Here is a 23,753-nt window from a genome sequence, read left to right on the forward strand (position 1 = left end):
TAATGATGCTCTTAAATTCAAACTAGAATAATTCATAGTCTAACGAAAATTGGGCAACATTTCCCCTATTTCGTCAACGTCCACCATATCACAAAACAACTCCCAACAACCACAATAACATCCATAATACACTCATAATATCCAAATCAAGTAATCACATTACACTAAGCCTTCAATATTCACCCTCATGTTCAACTCATACTAGCAACTTCATACCCACTTTAGCACATTTTCCTATAATGCTTCTTCATCACCTTTATTACCTTCCATAACAAGATTATATCCATATTATACTAGTAATCATGACTCAAGTTAGCTCACTACTTAAAAACATCACAAAAGTTACATTTAGCCCTCATTTTCTACTCTCTTCTTCAACCCAAGTTCTTCAACAACTAAGCATTCATGATAGCATGAAATAAGCATGAAAACTAAACTTTTATCTCATGGGAATGAGCTTTGGAGCAGCTATGAACTCATGTGAAAACCCTAGCTTCAATACTCAAGAATCTCTTGTAGTCTACAAACCCTAGGAAACCTTCTAACGTATGAACACTTTGATTCTTGCCTCTTGATCTTTGTTTTCTCTTGGATTAGGGTGGAATAAGTTTAGAGAAGGGATTTGAGCTCTCAATACTTGTAGAAGATGAAAAATGAAATAAAAGAACCAAGGGCATCTATTTGTACAAAACTTAAAAATCTGCCCGGTGGATTTTATACAGACCACTTATACGGTCCGTATAAGTGGACTGTATAACACCGCTATGGAATTTCCCCTTTCTATAAAGGTTGAGTTGTACGGACCCCTCTTATAGGATCGTGTAAAGTTATACGGACCGTATAAGTGGTCGTATAACTCCCAGTTGTGCAGAACTTTCTCTCGTTGATTCGTATGACTTCTAATCCTCGTGGAACCTTCTTGGAACTTACATAATACTTCATTAACCATACAATAGGACCTGTAGCATCCCCTCAAGACATCACAAAAATAATTATTAGCTCAATCGTAGCAAAACCTTTTCGAACACAACTTATATTTCACTTCCTTCATTGAACTACATTTCACATATTCGTATAACTTCGAAATCTTATAGTATGAACCCTAAGCTATCCAATACTTCCCTTAATCTCATAAGGATTTCACAATCACCTTAAGCTCACATTAGCTTATCCACAAGGAAAAACATACGGAATTTTTCGAGGTGTAACATGAACATAGTCCACCCTTTTTGGCTCTAACTCAGTGACATCATCTACTTTCAGGGAGTCCCTCTTGCTTTTTCTTTATTGTTTAGTTGCCTTAATGACACAGCCACATTTTGACTTGGGGGAAGAGCTTAAATGTTGAATGATATTCATGTGATTTGTGGAATGATATAATTTGATGGATGTGGTAGAATGTCTTTATTTTTAGTTAGTATAAGTTTTTGTTTTAATAGTTTCTTTATTAAATAGTGTTGTTAGGTGTAGTGTTAGCTAGTTTAGTTGTAGGAATTGTCACGTCCCCAATTGGGGAACGTGCGGGCACCTACCCTTTTCCTGGTAGATGAACCCATCCCTTAATCATCATTCAACAACAATAAAATAACCCAACCAACATAAAAATGTAACACGTATGAAATAGATAAGTAAATAAGTCCGGAAATATTACATCAATCCCAAAATTTGGTCTAGGCCGTACATGAGCCACTACATAACTAAAAGTTGGAATGCATAGTCTAAAAATGAAATACTATCTTAGAAGTAACGAATAAGACAAGTAAAATGGGAGGAGTAATTCGGGCTGCGGATCTGGCCATGTGCTCACCCTAGATGCTCGTCAGCAATGCCTCAAGAGTCAATCTCGAGGGGAAAAAGTAGATCTAGCTACGTACTCTGCACTCATACAAGAATGCATCGAGGTAGAATCAGTACAACAACACGTACTGAATAGGCATCATAGGCCGACAACAGTTAGCTAACATATATATAAGTAAGAGACTGAAAGGTAGACATGCTCACAACAAGTATAACTAACACTGTCCAAGAACAGAATCACAATCACTAAATACCAAGTCTGAATTTCACCACAAGTATAGAATACCAAGTCCAAATGCCTCCATAAGTAAAGATCACCAAGTCCGGATATCATCACAAGAACAAGTACCAAGTCCAAATACAACAGTACAAATATGTAAATAAGAATGCAATGCAATGCAATGACACACTCGCTCTAGGACGAATACCTCCACGCCTCGATAGTCATGACCCATGGGAGACTCGTGAAGTCCGTGTACCTACTGTGGCGCATATCCCGATTCAATATATGTTGCGAAACGTGCAACCCGGTCCAATATATGTGTTGCGACGTGCAACCCAATCCCAATAGATAAGTATGAATGCATGTATGGTATCAATGTCAATAAGAGTATATTAATGCCAAATCGGTCCACACATAGACAATCACAATAATAATCTCAATATCAATTCTTTCCCCCTTTACAAGACAATACTCAACAAATGAGAGATACGGTTTCGCAATCATGAATAAATGACTAATCATCAAGTCTAGTATCCCACACGTAGCAACAAGACAATAGATCACAACAAGGCAACAATCCACAATTAAACAGTACCAACCTAAGAAATCCATCCTAACTTCATACCTGAATGCGTAACTTGCTTTCTCTAACAATCGCTAACTCTACATATGCCTCGCTAACTGAAGTCTAATAATAAGGTAAACCGTAACCTACCTGGTAGCCGAGCAAGAGCCACGAACAATCACACCTTAGCTTTGCCCTTTCGTAGCGCCTCCAAATACTCAAAGTCTAATCATATTCAAATTCTACATCAGAAATAATGAAGAGCAACCCCCGTATTTCTATACTTATCTTTTGAATCAAATTCAACTATACAAAAAGGAGGAAATGACCCCACAAGGGTAAAATGCTCATTTTGAAAGTGAAATAAGCAATTCAACGTTCTAGGAGTTCAATCCTACTAACCAATTGGTAAAATAGCTCTAGAATGGGTCAATTTTGAGATTCAACTCAAAACCCCCAATTTGGGTATGAAACCTAATTTTTCAACCTTCAAATTAATCAACGCAAATGGAAGATTCAAGCCTATTAGCTATGAAATCATCAGATTCTATGATTAGATTAGTCAAACCCATCAACAATTTCCACTTAGAAAGATTAGAACTCATTTCAAGAAGTTATCATCAAAACCCATTTTTCCTCTTAGATTCTAATGGATTTCAAACATGGATTCAAGCTTAGAAAGGTTAAAATAATGAACGCTAGGTTAGGAGACTTACCACAAGGAAGAATCAGCTAAGAACTCTCCAATTTGCCTCAAGAATACTTAGAAAGTAGTGAATGAAATAATAGGGGCTAAAGGGTATTATCCTAGCATTTAATGATTTTGGAAACACGTAATCCCGCTGCAGCGGTCACGAGTCCGCTATAGCAGTCTCGCGCTAGTGGGACCCAACTCACAGCAACGCATCCGCCACAGCGGATTCCTGTCTACTGTGGCACCCCAACATAACCTCGATCGCCCGCTATAGCGGTAAAGACCCCACTATAGTAGTTTCGCTATGGTGGGTCTAGTGCTGCTACAACGGACATCAGACACCAAACAATTTTGGTTTTGCGCAAGTCCAAACCCTAAATACGGCAATCACCCGAGACCTCAGAGATACAAACCAAACGTGCATTCACACATAAAAACATGCTACGGACTCATTTGTTGTCTTGAAATTCCCAACGGAGGTCTATTTGACCAGGTCAGCACCTAATAGACAAAGACTAACTTTCCAACCAATAACCCAAAATGCTCCCAAGTGCCTTGGGAACCAAAAAAATATCCTTTCAAGTCACAATTAACCATCTGGATCTCTCAAAATCGATGGATTCCCAAAAAAGGTCCGTTTACCCAAAAGTCAACTATTGGTCAAATGTTTTTCAATTAAAAGCTCTAATTCGTACAAGTCATCATAAACCTCGCCCGATCATCTCGAAAATCATACCACCCATCCCTGCGGGTCCAAATCGTACTAATAGGGCTCGAGGAAGGGTCAACGGGGGTAAAAGGGACAAAAATGCTATAACGACCAAACGGGTCATTATAGAATGGTGTTTGGATGTGATTTTCGCCCCTTGTCCAATTTTTTGCTTGCTTGGTAAACCTTGGCATATGAATTCTTGATTTTTGAAGATAATTATTAAAAAAATTGTAGTGATTCTTGTTTTGAACTTTAGAATCAAATTTTGGCTCTTACTTTCACTAATTAGTCTCTTTAGGCTGTGAGTGACTTTTTGAGTTTATTTGTTTCAATTTGATCTTGGATATATATTCTACTTCAGCTTTCATGTGACATGTGTGATGAGGTTTATTTGTGAGTTCTTTTGCATTGAACTTGCCCGAAATGTGTTTCAAGGCGAAATCATAGGCTACACTTGATTTGAAAAATGAAGTTAGGCCTTTCTTGGACCGTTTTTGTGCCTTAAATTTCCTACCCTTTCCTATTTTCCCTACTCAACCCCTTTGAGCCTTTAACCTTTTCTTTGACAACCATGTTACAAGCTTTAACCTTTTGTTCTTTATTGATCTATCTTTTGGCACCCTACCTCCCTAAGTGCTTTGAAAGTGCAAACATAGGTTAAAAACATAGGTTTGGGAGTGATGGTTGGTAAAATTGTGATATGGAAGTTTCTTGAATGGTTAAAAGGCGAGAAGCGAAAGAAAATGAAAAAAAAGTAGTAAAATGGAAAAGAAAAAAACGGAACATTCCTTGTTATTTTGAAAAAGAAGAAAAAAGGAAGAAATAATAAAGAGCTATGAATAAGGGGGAGACTAGGTGGTGAAATGAAAAGACGAAGAAAAAGTTGGAGAAGTTTTAAAAGAAGTGTGCTTTGATTGTTGAAACTTGTAATGCTTAGGGAGGTTTTGAGTCACTCTTACCCAAATTGTGTCCTACCTTAACCAAAAGCCTACACTACAACTCTTTAAGTTTTAATTGTTTTGAACCAAGTGTGTCTACATTAGTAGAGAAATACATGAAGGGCAATCTTATGGTACTACTTATATGCATTTCAACATCTTTGTGAGAGAGCGAGAGTTGATTCTTTCCATTTGATATCCCATTGGTGTTTTAAATTGCATTTTATGAGTTTGGATTCTCTTGCTTATGAGGGAACATGTGAATTGAGTTGTGAATTTGGTCCATTTTTCAATTGCGAGGAATGAAGAAAAGAAAGTTATTTTGTGATAATGAGGCAAATTTTGAAGCTTTAGAGTCATGACTTGATTACTACTCTGATTAACTTGGTGTTTGAGCACTTGAAATGAAAGTGAAATTTTTGAGAAGTTGTTGGTAATTCATATATCTTGGATTAGTTTTTGGTACCAATTAGAGTCATGGTTTTGTGCTTAAAGTAGATTTTTGACTTGGTATGATGTTAGTGCACTATTGAGTTGATTCCTTGAAAGGAGATTGTATGTTTTGATTTTCTAGGGGACAAGCAATAGTTTATGTTTGGAGGTTTGATAAGTTGGTATTTTTCAACTTATCTCTCCTTTAATCTTAGACTTTTGACTTGTTTGATTGAGAAAATAGTGCATTTAATATCGTTTACTTACATGGCCAGATATGCAAATTAGCAACTTTGGGGTTTATTTTGTCATATTTTGACTTGGAAAAATTAGGGGTACTACAAAAGAAATACTTGAGGACATTATTTTCATCTTTGGTCATTTTTACAAGACTTTTGGGAGCTAGGGTTCATACACCACACTTGGGTGTTGAAGATTGAAGATTTGATTGAGCAATTTCTTGAATCTTCACTTCATTTCTTTGATTCCTTGTTTTGTATTTGTTACACCGCTCGTTTTTGTCGCAAGGAAGTCCTTGGTTTATTGGTAGTTTATACCCTTAGTATGGGGGTTTGCACCTGAGTTTTTGAGGTCTTAAGTACCTTACCCCGCGTAAGCAAAAGTATAAGCATATGTTATTTGCAATACGATAGGATTAGAAGTGAAACGAATCTAATCGACGTGAGTTGGATCGACTCAGGAAAATCTACAGAAACCAGTCAGCTTCGACGGGCCATCGATGTGTCGATGGGCCGTCGATCCACGCCGTCAACATTGACGAAGTCTCTGAATATGCAGGAGAAAATCGACGGAGAAAGTCGACGGACCGTCGACACGTCGATGGGTCGTTGACCCTCCCGTTGACCAATATCGCTGGAACTTTCTAGTTCCATCTATAAATAATTAGTCCCACGATTTTATTCCTCATTCTCAGACCAGAGAAAACCCTTAAATATTTCCTTTCATCACTTTCTATTATATTGGAAGAATTTTAGCAAGATCCGAGTCCCGTAAACTCGAGCGAGTGAAGAAAAAAGGTTGTTCCTAGGGTTTCCTTGAAGTTGATGAGCTTGGGAATTGGAGTTAGAGTTCAATTCTTTTTATCATAGTTCCTTCAAGGTATGTATATGATTCTTATCTTTGTGTTTGTGTCATTATTAAGAATTTTAGTGGTTTTAAGCATAGGGAATATAATTATGGAAGTGGTAAGTTGAATAAAGGTTAAGGTGAAACTAAGGGCTATTTTGAGAGATGATTTGGAATAGACTTGGCTATATTTTGATATGTAAGAATTGATATTGAGGTTTTGGATGTTGTTGTTGATGTTTGAGTTGAATTAGATAGTAAGTGATGTAAATGGTCTAATGGTGGCCTATGATATCTTGTTTGTAGACTTACGAATTCGGGAAGTAGACAAGGCGCTCCAAGGTAAGTTAAGGCTGACCCTTTTTATTCTTTTGGCATGATCCTTATTATCTAAACGAACATAGTAAGAAAACGAGTTCTAAAGACTCTAATCTTAGATGGTACAGGATTCATCGTGTCCTTGATTTCCTATGTTTTATCTCTATGGCTTCCAGAGATCTTATGTTGCTCAGAGTAGTCCAGAGTATACTTTTCATGAGTCCTTCATGCATTTATATATATGTACTCACACCGTGTCGCGCTATAGTCGGTCGGGCTGGCGTGTAGATGCGCACACCACTGCAGTTGGCAGCTGATGATATCGTCCCGGACGGGATATACCCGGATGCGGGATAATGATGATGATGATGATGATAATACCATGCCTATATGGTCGGGAAGCTAACTATATATATAGATGTATATGATATTTAAAGAGAGCACGCATATCATACACGCAGAGGTACTTTCATTTATATGGAGTTACATAGATACATTCAGACAATTAGTTGGCTTATGAGTTTCAAAGTCCTTTCATGATTTTTACGTATATGTTACTCTCATGCCTTACATACTCAGTACATTATCCGTACTGACTCCTCTATTGCTCGGGGAGCTGCATTCATGCCCGCAGGTTTAGGTACACGGATGGACGGTCCAGCTCGGTAGGACTCCTATCCAGCGGTGGTCAGTGCACTCCACTTAATCCGGAGCTGCAGTCTATTGTGGTATGCTATTATTTTGAGATGTGTGTGTATATGGGTATGATGGGCTCGTCCTTTCTATAGCTTTATATTCCAGTAGAGGTCTGTAGACAGTTGTATGTAGATGAGATGTGATGTATGTTATATCCCGTATTTTATACGTTTGGATATTTCAAGGTTGTCGTGGCAAAGTTAAGGGAATGACCATCTTCCAAAATTATTATAATGTACAAGTTGGTTATGAATATTATTTATGAACATTATTAGTATGAAAATATTGAGAAAGGTTAAGGGCAAAAGGGAAATTCGCAAAATGGTTCATGGTAATATTGTGGAAGCCTAGGGGCAAAATGGTAATTTCACAAATATTCAAGAAAATTCTTGAAATTTCCAAGATGGCTGTGTGGCATGGATAGCATGTGCTCACATTTTATTTAAATGGGGGGCTAATTATAAATAATAAAAACACATGGGGCCAAAGCTTGCATAAGAAGACAATTAGTCTTCTTTGACCATTTTAGAAAAATTCAAGAAAAAGAAGGAAAACACTAGAAAAATGGAGAGAAGGGCATGTGCCCCTCACATGCTTGTAGCTATATATATATATGAGAAGTCATCGTTTAATTCAAGACATTTTAGAGAGAAAGCAAGAACAAAAAAAAAAGGAGAAAGAAAAACAAAATATTCGGCCAAGGTGGCCAAATTTTTGGAGCAAGAAGATGTCCAAGAAAAATTTATTTCTTCTAGCTTTTCCACTAATTGGAAGGTGCTAAACAACATGGAGTAATTGTTGTAGCAAGAAAACCATTCATCCTTACAATTCTCAATTCAAGTTATGTTCAAGAACTAAGTGAAGAAGGTAAGTTCTAATCCTCTGTTCATGTGTTATAGATGGTTTATGTGTGTTGTAGTGTGTGAGAATGAATGAAAGTCATGAAATTTTGAATGTTGAAGTTGGGCCGTGTAGGGGGTGGTTGTGTTGGAATGATTAACTAATTTTTATTTAATATTTTTGGTTGTTGTTGTAAGGAATCTATGATGAAAATGAAGGTTTAATGATTTAAATTGAAGTTGGAATCGTTTGTAGGTTGTTGGAGAAGATAATGTAATTTTCATATAGTTCTTGTGTTATTGTGGTTAATGTTGTCAATGTGTGGGATGTTGATGTAGTTTATAAATTTGTAAGAAAGAAATGTGTTGTCATTGTTCTTGTTGAGTTTGGAAGATTGTAAGTTGGGTTGTTATGATTGAATTTGGAAGAAGAAATTAAGTTGTTATTGTTCTTGTTGAAATTGGAAGGTGTTGGACGAAGTAGTATGTTGATTAAATCGTTTTGAAAGTTATGTGAATTGAATTGAATTGAATAGTGAAGTGTTGCTAGAAAAATTGCTAGTATTGTTGTTGGTTTGGCCGAGTTGAATTCTCGGGTTTGTTGTTGTTGGTTTGGGTCGAGTTGGATTCTCGGGGACGGTGTATTTACAGGGGAGATGCTGCCGAAATTTCGGCAGACTATAAGTAAATGTGTTTGAAGGATTGAGACAAGTATATGGTGATGAATCTAATGGTTGCATCTATCTTCTTGAATGTAGACTAACAAGTTGGATGAATAAGCGTAGCTAGTAAGGCGCGACACAGGTATGTAAGGCTCGTCTCTTTTTTTCCAAAGGCATGATCCCCACGTTATAATGTCTTAAATGTTATCTTCCTAGCTTGCAAAAGTTAAAAGTCTATGACACCAAGGTATAAGTCTTTTCCTAATAGTTCATAATTGTATTTTTTTAAAATGCCCATATTTTCCAAAAAAAAACAAGTTTTAAGAGGTCGAAAGCTTTTGTGACTAAAACGACGAATATGATTTTATAATGACACCTATGACGTCAAATATGAGAAAATGTCCATGACGAATATGTCGGGGATATGTTCCTACCATGAATATGACAATATGAAAATGTTAAGCTATTTCTTGATTTCTCAACTCTATTTATGGATAATGGCTATTTTAAAGATTCCAAGTATATGAAACGATGCCTGATGATCCTGTTCTATGTTTCCTCATGATGTTACTCTCCATTGATAGTCTTGCCTTATATTAATTGTCCCTTGAAGGTGAGACAGAACGATCCTGGTTATTTCATAATATAATCGGAGGTTACCGACCTTACGTCACTCCGATAGATACATGACTTTCTTTGGGCTCTCATGCATGCTGTTATATGTATATGTATATGGGGAATATGGAGGAAAAGGGATATATATGTATATGGGGGGGGGGGGGGGGGGAAGGGAGATATGTTGCGCTATAAGACGCATTGCCACCTGGTCAGCTGGCGTATTCATCCCGGACGCGGGATTCCCGGACGCGGGATATATGGGGGAGCCGACGTATTTCGGCGCTATGTGAGGGAGCCGACGTTGTTCGGCGCTATGATATGATATGTTTTCAAAAGTAAAGATATGACATGATATGTTTTCAAAAGAAAAGATAAGCATGCATGGCATCCGCCCTCAGAGGCACTCACATGTACAGGTTACTCCTTTACCTTATGTTATGTTCTATATTTCCATACAGTTAATATACATATGCTCATCTCTTACTATGTTACTAGTCATGCCTTACATACTCAGTACATTGCTCATACTGACCTGTTTTTTTCTTCGGGGCTGCGTTTCATGCCGCGCAGGTACACCCAGATGAGTTGAAGCTAGCATAGAAGATGTTCCAGCGGAGTTGGTAGGATCCACTTGTCGTGGAGTGCTGCCGAGTCGGAGTATATGTGTTGTGACGTTTTTTTCGAAGTTAGAGACTTTGCAGACAGAGTCGTGGGTATCGGGAGTTAGTCTGTCAGCGGCTCCATCAGCCGACGTGTCTTTATGTATATACTATAAAGTTTCATATCATTACAGATTTTGAGATTAACAGAAATAAAGTTTTTGAAAGTCTTATTATGTATTTCATGATTATTTGGTTTAGAGTCTAGAGAGATTAAGTATGTGATAAGAGTCAGCAGGTTCGCTCGGCTCCGAATATGGGGTCGGGTGCCCATCACACCCTAGTTAGGTTAGGGTGTGACAATGTACCCTTGTCGGCTCCTATTCTTTGTGTACAGCATATGTAGAGGCCTAGTCGGCTTGTACCTATATAGATATTAAGATGGTACAAAGTTTATGATGTTATCTTTTCTTGAGTCAGTATAGTTCAGATCAAATTATTCATGGTCCCTTGTTATTCAGTGTTATCCAGGTACGAGTATAGGGGTGTTTGGTCACTAGAGATCAGGCACTCGACATAACTCATCGGTTTGGGTCGTGTCAGAAGTGGTATCAGAGCAGTTTCGTCCTAGGGTTGTCTACAGACCGTGTCTAGTAGGTTCTTATTTATGGGCGTGTTGTGCACCACACTTATAAACAGGAGGCTTCAGAACATTTTGGAAATTGTCATTCCTTCTCTCTTAGATCGTGCGATAGAGTCGTGTGTTAAGAGTTCACCTTCTAATGATTTCTTCTGATTTCAGCGATGCCTTGCAAGAAAGCTACAGCTGCCCAGAAGGGCAAGAGAGTGGCTGATAAGGCCAATAGTCGTACTCAGCGAGCTACCAGGGCTCGGGGCGGCTGTCACACCCCAATTTTGGTAAGGCGTGACTGGCACTCGGCACCCTACGGGAACCGAGCAAACCAACTGTAACTTACGTTTTCTGTATCTCGAAAGGCAACATAAGACCAAGGTACTATAAACCATAGGGGCACAAGCCCAAAAGATAACATACTTACATCTTCAAACTAATCTCGAGTGCGTGTGCCAGTAAGGCTATCCATAATAATGATACAACATGGTATAAGTCGAGATACTTATAAGATATCTAACTGTGCATATCTGTCTACGAGCCTCTACAGGAGTACATGACATAAAGTGGCCGGAACAGGGCCCCGCCAAACCCATGCAAATGCATATGCAGCCATGCTGACTCACAGGGCAACTCTGAAGCAAGTGGAGCGCCACAACTCTGCCTGCTGAGCTGGTATCCTTACTGAAAGATCCGTTAGTATCTCAAGACCTGCGGGCATAAAACGCAGCGCCCCCAGCAAAGGGACGTCAGTACGAGCAATGTACTGAGTATGCAAGGCGGAAAGTGCAACAAAATAGCCATATACTAAAGATGAGAAGAATAAGGATCAACCTGGCATTTCTGAACTACCGATGGAAATCTAGCATATGTATACAAACCTCTTCATCTTTTTGCTATCTTTACTAGGTCCGTATACCCTACCATAGTCCTGGTTACCTTATCACCAAACGCTATCTGAACATATGTTGCGGCGAGCGACCCGATCCATATATGATACATGTCTCTCTATACTCTCGCATGCTTAACCATATCCTATGTAGAGTACTGTGCCTTTATCTTACTAATCATCCTATACTAACTGCCCAACTGATCAGTGGTAACTGCCCGACCGGCTGCAGTCCGGTGGTAATCGCCCATCCGATTATCGCCTGACAGTAGAGCGCAACTGCCTGACTGATCAGTGGTAACTGCCCAACCGGCCGTAGCACGGTGGTAACATCTGCCTGACTGGTCGTAGACCAGTGGTAACTATAATCAACATCATAACTAAACATCTACAAATAATCTCTATGCCCTTCCAGTGGTCATCACTTAACCGTAGGGTCTACATAATCACATAAAACTTATAAGCACAACTCAGGTCATTAGTACTTCTTCCCGCTTGACTAAACATTAACCAAGTCTTAAGATACAACATAAACCTCTCTTCGAACACTAAATACCTCATTAGAGATCCTCTGCTAGCACCCTACTCATGTCTTATAAAACATTCCTTAAACTCGTTGGATTGTTGGAACTATCGTCATCGCTATCTCTCACCTTGAAGGAACAAGTATCATAAGGTGAGATCAATCACAATGAATAATTCCAAAGGTCATGAATAAGATCAATAATATCATAAGGATCATGAGATTCATAGGCTTCTTGCATTTGTGGGAGCAATGATATTATGGATATAGTACAAAGGTTTACAACAAGGAATCATGCCTTTAGAAAGAAGGGTTCTAGCCTTAACATACCTGGAATCTTGCTCCTTGACCTTTCCACTTATCTCCTGACTTGTAATCTACATATAAAATCGTTCATACTATTATTAGGCTCACCATCATACACTTGTCTTATGCCTTTAATTAAAACCCCTTTAGAATCTGCCGAAATTCGGGCAGCATCTCCCCTGTTTATATGCCTAACCCGAAATCTCAATTCAGCAACCAATAACAACAACAACAACAATACCAACATTAATAACATCATTTCCAACACCAATATGTACCATAAAACAGCCCACAAACTGTTTTCCAACTTCCATAACTAACCAACTTACTACACAATTATTTAACGACTTTATCTCCGTAAATAAACCTTAAATAATAACAAGAGAGAAAGATTCATACCTCTTTTCTTGTTAAGAGAGCAATACCCTCAATATCCACAATAAAATCCACAACAAAAGAATACTAGAATCACAACCATGCGTTACCCAGACCTAAACCACTACTCCGGGACTTAAAAATTGCTCACTTTTTGTTTCCCTCTCTCTCTCTCTCTTCCATTTCTGGAAATTTCCAGCAAAATCTAATGTAAATAGAGGGTTCTTACCCTTTTTATAAGGGTCAAATTCGGGGGGGGGGGGGGGGGGGCACTGTAGCACGCGTTTCTGCTCTGTTAGCTGAACTTGTAATGTTCATAATTGTCTACTCCGATGTCCTATCGACGAGCAGTTTATTGCGTTGGAAACTAGACTTGACAAAATTTATTTTAGGCTTTTGTTTCACTTCAAAACACTTCATATGCTAAGAGATATTCATCCCTCAATTTGGGCCAAAACTTTCACACGAAACTTTACCCATCCTTTTTCCAAAGTCGTACTACTCTATTTCTTCCGCTCATTTACTCATAAAATCTTCCGGTATACCTTATATATGTCCTTCACTCATTAAATATACTTAATACTGCTTGCTCCTTATACTCCAAAGTGGTTTTACTTAACCATAGCTCAACGTACTTACGTTCAAATTTAATAAGTGCTTCTCCGAAAGTACGGGGAGTAACAGCGGCTCTCACAGTGAGAGCCCATCTCAGACTTCACATACCCCGCCTCAAGAACCTTCCCCAGTTCCTCAGCCAAATGCACCGGGCCAGGATATGCGGGATGCTATACAGTTATTGACCAGATTGGTAGCCGCTCAGGCTCAACGTCAAGGAGTTGGTGTTGATCAGGAAGACCAAGCTGGTAGTGCGAGGGTTAAGACTTTTCTTAGTCTAGAACACCCAGAATTCTCCGTGTTGAGGCAGAATATTGACCCCCAGGACTTTATTGATAGTATGCAGAGGACTTCTAGGGTTATTGCTGATAAGGTCGAGTCAGTAGAGTTGGATTCTTATAGGCTCTGTGATATTACAATGTAGTGGTATCAGACAAGAGAGCTATCTAGGGGAGAGAATCCCCCTAGATAGCCCTTTGGCGAGAGTTTTCAGATGCTTTTATTCGCCATTATTTACCGCTAGAGGTTCGGCAGGCCTGAGAAGACATATTTTTACATATCCAGCAGGGCAGTATGAGTGTTCAGGAGTACAGTGTATACTTTGACTCATTGGCTAGATATACCCCAGCTATGGTGACTGAGATGGATGATCGAGTTCATCGTTTTGTGGCTGGTCTAGGTCTACATTTGATTGACGAGTATAAGATAGATGGGTTACAGCCGGGTATGGATATTTCCCGTATACAGGCATATACGCAGAATCTAGAAGATCGTAGTGCTAGTGGAGGACAGAGCGTGAGCCTGACGTAGGCCATGGTAAGAGGGACAGATCTTTGGATACGGTTGGTGAGTTTAGGGGAGAACAGGGACAGCAGCATTCCCCGTATCAATTTCATTCAGCAGGGAGTGCACCTCCGCAATTTTCAGGCTAGAGATTTTATCGGTCTTCTTATTCCGGAAAAGGTCAGAGTTCCAGAGCTTCGGGTTCTCAGCCCAGACCGAAGTCACGTCATGTGAGACCACATTTTCCATGGTGTAACCAGTGTGGAAGGTTGCATTCCTGGACAGTGTCGATTGGGATCAGATGCTTGTTATGCTTTTGGCTAGCTAGGTCATGTGATGAAGGAGTGTCCATCGAGAGGTGGTGTAGGTATTGTTCAGCCTACAGGGTCCGTAGCTGGTTCTTCTTCATCTATACTCCCTCCAGGGAAAGGTTCTCAGACACCAGAAGGACGTGGTAGAGGAAGGAGTGGAGATTCTAGTTCGAGCGGACCTCAGAACCGCATCTATGCATTATCTAGTAGGCAGGATCGTGAGTCATCTCCTGACGTGGTTACATGTATATTATCAGTTTCCTCCTATGATTTATACGCACTGATTGACCCAGGTTCTACCTTATCATATGTTACTCCATTTATTGCTGGCAAGTTTGGGATAGAGCCTGAATCGATTAAACCGTTTGAGGTGTCTACGCTAGTTGGTGATCTAGTTATAGCTAGGCGAGTATATCGAGGCTGTGTAGTGATAGTTTATAATCACCATACCCTAACAGATTTGATTGAGTTAGGCATGATTGATTTTGATGTTATTATGGGCATGGATTGGTTGGCTTTCTGTTATGCTAATGTTTATTGCAGAACAAAGATAGTTCGATTCTAGTTTCTCGATGAGCCAGTCCTAGAGTGGAAGGGTAATGCTGCTTCGCCAAGGGGTAGGTTTATTTCCCATCTTAAGGAAGGAAAGATGATTAGGAAATGTTATATTTTTCACCTAGTTTGATTTGAGAATGTACAGGCAAAGTCACCGACCCTTCAGTTTGTCCCTCTGGTCAACGAGTTTCTAGAGGTGTTTCTATATGAGCTTCCAGGCATTTCATCGGAATGGGAGATTGATTTTACTATTGAGCTATTTCCAGATACTCAGCCAATAGCCATTCCCCCTTATAAAATAGCGCTTGCGGAGTTGAAAGAATTAAAGAAGAAATTGAGGGATTTACTGGGGAAGGGCTTTATTAGACCCAGTACATCACCGTGGGGAGCACCGGTGTTATTTGTAAGAAAGAAGGATGGCTCTTTGAGAATATGTATTGATTACAGGCAATTGAATAAGATGACTATAAAGAATAAGTATCCACTTCCGAGGATCGATGACTTGTTTGATCAGTTATAGGGCGCCAAATATTTCTCGAAGATAGACTTGAGATCAGGATATCATCAGGTTAGGGTGAAGGAGGAAGACATTCCAAAGACGGCATTTAGGACTAGATATGGGCACTATGAGTTTTGTGTTATGTCATTCGGGTTGACTAATGCTCTAGCTATATTTATGGACTTAATGAATCCTGTGTTCAGACCTTTCTTAGATCTGTACGTGATTGTGTTCATAGATTATATTCTGGTTTATTCATCATCAGAGGCCGAACATGCAGATCATGTACATGCAATGCTTAGAGTTCTTCGAGATAGCGAGTTATATGCGAAGTTTTCTAAATATGAGTTTTGGTTGAACTCTGTGGCTTTTCTTGGTCACATTATTTTAGATGAGGGTGTTAGGGTGGATACTCAAAAGATTGAAGTTGTGAAGAATTAGCCAAAGCCCACGACACCAATGGAGATACGTAGTTTCTTGGGCATAGAAGGATATTATATAAGGTTCGTGGAAAGATTCTCTTCTCTTTCAGCCCCATAGACGAAGCTGACTCAGAAATCGGCTAAGTTCCAATGGACAGATGCATGTGAGCAGAGTTTTCAGACATTGAAGGACAAGTTGACCTCAGCACCTGTCTTGACTCTTCCAGAGGGAACAGATGGCTATATGATATATTGTGATACTTCAGGTATTGGGTTGGGATGTGTGTTGATGCAACATGGCAAGGTTGTTGCTTATGCCTCCAAACAGCAGAAGAAGCACGAGAAGAATTATCCAACCCATGATCTTGAGTTAGCTGCAGTGATCCATGTCTTGAAGATGTGGAGACACTACTTATACGGTGTTCATGTTGATATTAATACTGATCAAAAGAGCCCCCAGTATATCATTAAGCAGAAGGACTTGAATTTACGTCAGAGGCGATGGCTAGAGTTGTTGAAAGATTATGATGTTGATATTCTGTACCATCCTGGAAAGGCTAATGTAGTAGCTAATGCTCTTAGTCGTAAATCCATGGGTAGTCTGTCATATGTGCAGACGGAGAAAAGGGAGATAGTCCACGAAGTTCGTCAGTTGGCTAGCCTTGGAGTTCAGCTGTTAGATTCAGGTGATACAATGAGTTATAGTTCAAGATACCGTGATGTCATCTTTGGTAGCGGAGATAAAGGAACATCAGTACAAGGATCCTGTTTTAGTTCATTATCGGGATACAGCTCCTCAAAAAGAAAAGACACCCTTCATGATCACAGGAGATAGAGTACTCAAGTATCAAGGTAGGTTATGCGTTCCTAATGTTGCAGGCCTCCGTCAGCAAGTTATGAGGAAAGCCCACTATTCTCGCTATTCTATTCAGTCGGGCACAACAAAATGTACCATGATCTCAAGGAAGTTTATTGGTGGGATGGTATGAAAAGAGATATAGCAGAATTTGTCGCTCAGTGTCTGAATTGTCAGCAAGTCAAGCTAGAGCACCGGAGGTTTGTTACAGACTATGGAGATTTTGACATAGAAATGGGAGGTAATTAATATAGATTTCATTACATGTTTGTCTCGTACTCCACGAAAGTATGATTCAATATGAGTCATAGTTGATAGGCTTACAAAGTCAGCCCAATTCTTGCCTGTCAGAACTACTTATTTAGCTAAACATTATGCGAAGCTCTACCTTAGAGAGATTATACGACTTCATGGTGTTCCTACAGCCATCATTTCAGATAGAGGGGCGCAGTTCATAGCAAACTTTTGAAGATGTTTTCAGAATGGATTGGGGACCCAGGTGAGTCTTAGTACTGCATTTCCTCCACAGACAGATGGACAAGCGGAGCGTACTATACAGACACTTGAGGATATGCTGAGAGCCTGTATACTTGACTTCCGAGGTAGTTGGGATGATCATTTGCCTCTTATTGAGTTTGTATATAATAACAGTTATCATTCCAGCATCCAAATGGCTCCTTATGAGGCTTTATACGGGCGGAGATGTAGATCACCCATAGGAAGGTTTGATGTTGGAGAAAGTCAACTAGTTGGCCCAAACTTAATACAACAAGCAGTTGACAAGGTGAAAATGATTCAAGAGAGGTTACTAGCGGCGCAGAGTCGATAGAAATTCTATGCAGATAATCGGCGACGCTAAAGTTTGAGGTAGGCAATTGTTTCTTCCTGAATATTTCACATATGAAGGGAGTGATGAGATTTGGAAAGAAAGGTAAGTTGAGCCCTCGATACATTGGGCCATATAGAATCATTCGTACAGTGGGTAAGGTAGCATATGAGCTAGAACTACCTTCGGAGTTGGAGTCTGTACATCCAGTATTCCATGTGTCCATGCTCCATAAGTGTATAGGAGATCCCTCGAGGATTATACCAGTAGATGATATCCAGGTGACTGAGCAGATATCATACGAAGAGACCCCAGTGGCTATATTAGATAGACAAGTTCGTCGATTGCGAACTAAGGATGTGGCTTCCGTTAAAGTTCTGTGGAGAAATAATAATGTTGAAGAAATGACTTGGGAAGCTGAAGAGGAAATAAAGGCTAAGTACCCGTATTTTTTTCTGTCATCTCAGGAGGCTCAATCTAAAGCATCATCTCCCCCCAAGTATTGGTTTCATTTATAGTTATTATGATTGGTCAAGTGAGGCCATGATGTTATATATTTTAGCGTGTGGCATTATTTTGGGTTGCTGTGTACTGGCTGGATTGGTACAATTACAAGGGAGACCCTGCCGAAATTTGTATACACCCCGACTCGTATAAACATTCAAGGACGAATGTTTCAAAGGGGGGAAAATGCTACACCTCTTATTTTCGTCGCAAGGAAATCCTTGGTTTATTGGTAGTTTATACCCTTAGTATGGGGTTCCATACCCGAGTTGTTGAGGTCTTAATTACCTTACCCCGCGTATACCAAAGTATAAGCATATGTTCTTTGCAATACAGTAGGATTAGAAGTGAAAGGAATCGAATCGATGCGAGTTGGATCGCCTCAGGAAAATCTACAGACACTAGTCAGCTTCGATAGGCTATCAACATGCCAATGGGCTGCCGATCCGTGCCGTCAACATTGACGAAGTCTCTGAATCTGCAGGTGAAAATCGACGGACCGTCGACACGTCGACGGGTTGTCTACCCGTATCATTGGAACTTTCTAGTTCCATCTATAAATAATTCGTCCCATGATTTTATTCCTCATTCTCAGACCAGAGAAAACCCTTAAATATTTCCTCTCATCACTTTCTATTATATTTGAAGAATTTTATCAAGATCCGAGTCCCATAAACCCAAGCTAATGAAGAAAAAGGTTGTTCCTAGGGCTTCCTTGAAGTTGATGAGCTTGGGAATTGGAGTTAGAGTTTTTATTATTGGTATCCTAGTTACTTCAAAGTATGTATATGTTTCTTATCATTGGGTTTGAGTCATTATCAAGAATTTTAGCGGTTTTAAGCAAAGGGAATATAATTATGGAAGTGGTAAGTTGAATAAAGGTTAAGGTGGAAACTAAGGGCTGTTTTAAGAGAGGATTTGGAATAGAAATGGCTATATTTTGATATTTAAGAATTGATATTGAGGTTCTGGATGTTGTTGTTGATGTTTGAGTTGAATTAGATAGTACGTGATGTAAATGGTCTAATGGTGGCCTATGTTATCTTGTTTGTAGACTTACGAATTCGAGAAGTAGACAATGCGCTCCAAGGTATGTTAAGGCTGACCCTTTTTATTCTTTTGGCATGATCCTTATTATCTGAACGGACATAGTAAGCGAACGAGTTCCAAAGAATCTACTCTTAGACGATACAGGATTCATCGTGCCCTTGATTTCCTATGTTTTATGTCTATAGCTTCCAGAGATCTTATGTTGCCCAGAGTAGTCCAGAGTATACTTTTCATGATTCCTTTATGCATTTATATATATGCATAGCTATTTTCTCACATCGTGTCGTGCTATAGTCGGCCAAGCAGGCGCGTAGATGCGCATACCACTGCAGTGGGCAGCTTATGATATCGTCCTAGACGCGGGATGCCCGGATGCGTGATAATGATGATGATGATAACACCATGCCTATATGGCCGGGCATTATACTATTCATTTGATAATAACTCCGTACCTATATGTTTCGGAAGTTCACTATATATATAGATTTATATGATTTTTAAAGAGAGCATGCATATCATACACCGTTGAGGCACTTTCAGTTATACGGAGTTACACAGATGCATTCAGACAGTCAGTTGGCTTTTGAGTTTCAGAGTACTTTCATGATTTTTATGTACATGTTAATCGTATGCCTTAGATACTCAGTATATTGTCCATACTGACTCCCCTTATTGCTCGGGGGGCTGTGCTCATGCCCGCGGGTTTAGGTAGATAGACGGACGATCCAGGTCAGTTGGACTCCCATCCAGCGGTGGTCAGTGCACCTGATCCGGAGCTGCAGTCTATTATGTTATGCTATTCTTTTGAGATGTGTATGTATATGGGTATATGATGGGGCCCTCTTCCGTCCTTTCTATAGCTTTATATTCCAGTAGAGGTTTGTAGACAGTTATGTAGATGACATGTGATGTAGCCTTGTCGGCTCCTATTCTTTTGTGTACAACATATGTAGCGGCCTAGTCGGCTTGCACCGTTCTTTTCAACATATATATATAGATGGTGCAGAGTTCATGATGTTATCCTTTCTTGAGTCAGTATAGTTCAGATCAAATTATTCATGGGTCCTTGTTATTCAGTGTTATCCAAGTAGTATAGGGGTGTTTGGTCACTAGAAATCAGGCACTCGTCATGACTCGTCGGTTTGGGTCGTGACAGTATTGACTACTTAAGTGTGTAGTATTTCATGCTATTTCTTGAAACTTGTCTATGGAAATATACATTGTTAAACTTTTGGATTGAAACTCTTGTTATGCTTATGTATTGAATGATTTTCATTGCTAATGAAGTGGGTCTTTGTTTCTTTAGTTAATCTTGTTCTTTAATGTTTCTTAAGAGACTAGCTAACCCTAGGACTTGCCCATTTACTTCAATTTGAGCTCGGTAGACAAAAATTGAGAGTGGAAAAGCCTAATTAAGAAGGATTTTGGGCTTTAAATCCCATCTAATAACTTGAGCTAGGAATAGGATAGTTAACTTGAGATTCAATTGGTTGTGCTTAATATCACGCTCTAAGGCTTGAAAAAGCTTAGAGTGAAATTCATTGATTTGCTTGGAAGACTTTCAATGAGAATTTAGAAATTATTATCTGTTAACATAAACTCACTCTTAGTTGTAAAATCGTGAAATACATTGGATCATTACTTGAGTGTAAATTCCCTTGTATCCATGCTTGTGGCCATTGATCATTTAACTTGCTTTCTAGGTTAGTTTACATTTCGCATTAGTTGTAATTTTCTCAAAATCAAAATATATCAAGTGTTTGGCTATGTGTAGAAAGTGAAAATTCCTTACTTGGTTGATCACCTTTATATTGCTTTCTGTGGAATTCGACCCCAACTCATAGTTGGGTAAATTATATTACATACGACTGTGTACATTTTCTCTTTGAGGATTGGATTTGGACGTTATTATAAACCGGCGGTTTATTTCGTTCCATGTTTTGGCCGGGAACTCCCTCAAACTTTCTTTCAGCTTTTTTGTCGTGTCTAAATTGTTAGGATTCAGTCTGTCACTGAATGTGATTGCATCCCAGTCCTCGGGTATATCTGGCAGCATTATCCTCTCCAGCTGGAACCTCTCGATGAAGCTCCTAAGCACCTCACTCTCTCGATGTTTTATGGTGAAGTCGTACTCCTTGTGAGTCTCAATTTTTTGGGCTATGGCATGAGCCTTTATAAAAGTATCTGCAAGCATAGCAAAAGAGTCAATAGAATTTTTAGGCAAATGAGAAAGTGCTCCCTTTATGAGCACCTGACCGAATTTTTTGAGCATGACAGAATCGATCTAATGTAGCTATATGTTGTGTCCATTGATAGCGGTTTTGAAGGTTGTCACGAGCTCCTCCCGATATGTGGTCCCGTCATACGTTAGTATGTTAGGCATCTTGAACTTTTTAGGGATTGGTACCGAGCCAACTCTTTGCTAGAATGGCAGTCTCCATACTTTTTTCCACCCGCTCTCTTTACGATGGGCGGGTCCCTTGGTATTTGATTCATGTGGTCGTTAAGTTCTTTATCAATGCTACAGAGCACTGCTGCAAAAGCGTCTTGCGATCCCTGATTGATATCAGCTTCACGAGCCCCAACACCAGAAGTCCTAGGGGCTCTCACTACGTTCCAGTTGGTCACCAAAGTCCCAGTCTGTTACGACCTAAATCACTGCTCGTGCGGGCACCTACCCTGTTCTCACCTAGGAGGCGAACTCTTCCTTTAATGATTCATCCAACAACATAAATAATACATAAAAGCAACACAAGTCTAATGCAGAATACAACAACTACCCAAGGAATCTTGTCTGAATAGTACAAGAGCTACTAATACAAGTCTGAAATATACAAGTCTGTCTTAGGATATGAAATAAAGATAGTAGGATAGAAGAGTCTCCGGGCAGCTAATCGGAACAGGGCTCACCCTGGAAACTCCAACTAACTGCCTCGGGAACTCACCCGTAAGGGCCTGAAGTGGAATTTGTAACAAACTCTGCACTCAGAAAAGAATGCAGCAAGGTAGTATCAGTACAACAACCCCTTCTGGTAGGCATCATAGGCCGACAACAATTAGCTAACATATATAAAAGAGAGAATCTGAAATATAGGCATATAAGCAGTCAAATATACAATCACTAAGCATATCCACATAAGACTTGCAATAATGTGAACTACTCTAGATCTCAGTAGTCCATAGTCATAGCCCAGGTTGAAATCTCTAGCCCTCGAATCCATCAAGTGTCTAGGTAAGTGATTAACAAGCACGCACCATCTCAAATGAATCAACACCCAAGGAATCAAGGTGTCACGGCCCATTTTACTAGGACGTGCGGGCACCTATCATTCCCACCGCGATAGGCGAACCCTTATCCCAATATAACCAATTTAAGTACAGGAGGAAGAAATAAATATAGAATAAGTCTTAAATCATCCATATAAGATAATGTGCAGAAATACTAAGTACTACCCCATAGATCTGGTCTAATTCATACAAGATCACTAACTAAATACTACAAGTCTGAAAGATGATAAAGTCTCATAATACAACTGTCTCGAAATAAGAGTAAGACAAGTAAATAAAGGAAAGAACATCCGAGCAGCGGCCGTCATCGTGCTCACCTTGGAATGACACTATAGCAGCCTCGCCAATAAACCACGAGGGAAAAGAGTGGAACCGGTCTAATACTCTGCATCCATAAAAGAATGCAGCAAGCGTAGGTCAGTACAAAACAACGGTACTAGTAGATATCATAGGCCGACTAAGTATAGCTAACATAATTCAGACAATAAAGCAAGATAAGAAGATAAATCAACAAGTATAAGTCAAACATAATCGAAGCCAAGTACACGTCATTGCCTAAGTAGAGCATCTAAACCCAAATGTCCCATGTCTCAATATGTCCAATTCGAAACCAAAATCACAAGTAAAACACCAAATCATCTCAATATAATCCATGATGCAATGTAATGCAATAATTTATGAATGCAATGCAATGCTGTGTACACATGTACTTCGGACGGAAATATCGACATCTCGGTAGCACAATCCAAGGTGACTCGCGAAGTCTAAGTGCCACCAGTCCCGGAACTTGGCCCAACAGACAGACAGCACCCCGGATCTTTGCCTACGGGATGTTCTCACCGGCACCACCCTGGGGACCCACGGAGTCCATGCACTCACTCAATTCACTATTCTGAAACGAACATCGGATATCGGACTCTCACGTCACTCAAGTAAAAACAGAACCCAGATCATCACAGGCATTTCATCAAGTATCATCAAGGTATCAACAGTGTATCATGAATGGATGCGAATGCATGCAATGCATGTGTCAACATCAATAATCTGAACAATATCACAAGTACCAACATGGGTACGCCAACAACATATCAATGTCATAAGTACCAACATGGGTACGCCAACAATATATCAGTGTCACAAG

This window comes from Lycium barbarum, chromosome 9 (genome assembly GCF_019175385.1).
Source record: "Lycium barbarum isolate Lr01 chromosome 9, ASM1917538v2, whole genome shotgun sequence".
Taxonomy (NCBI): domain Eukaryota; kingdom Viridiplantae; phylum Streptophyta; class Magnoliopsida; order Solanales; family Solanaceae; genus Lycium; species Lycium barbarum.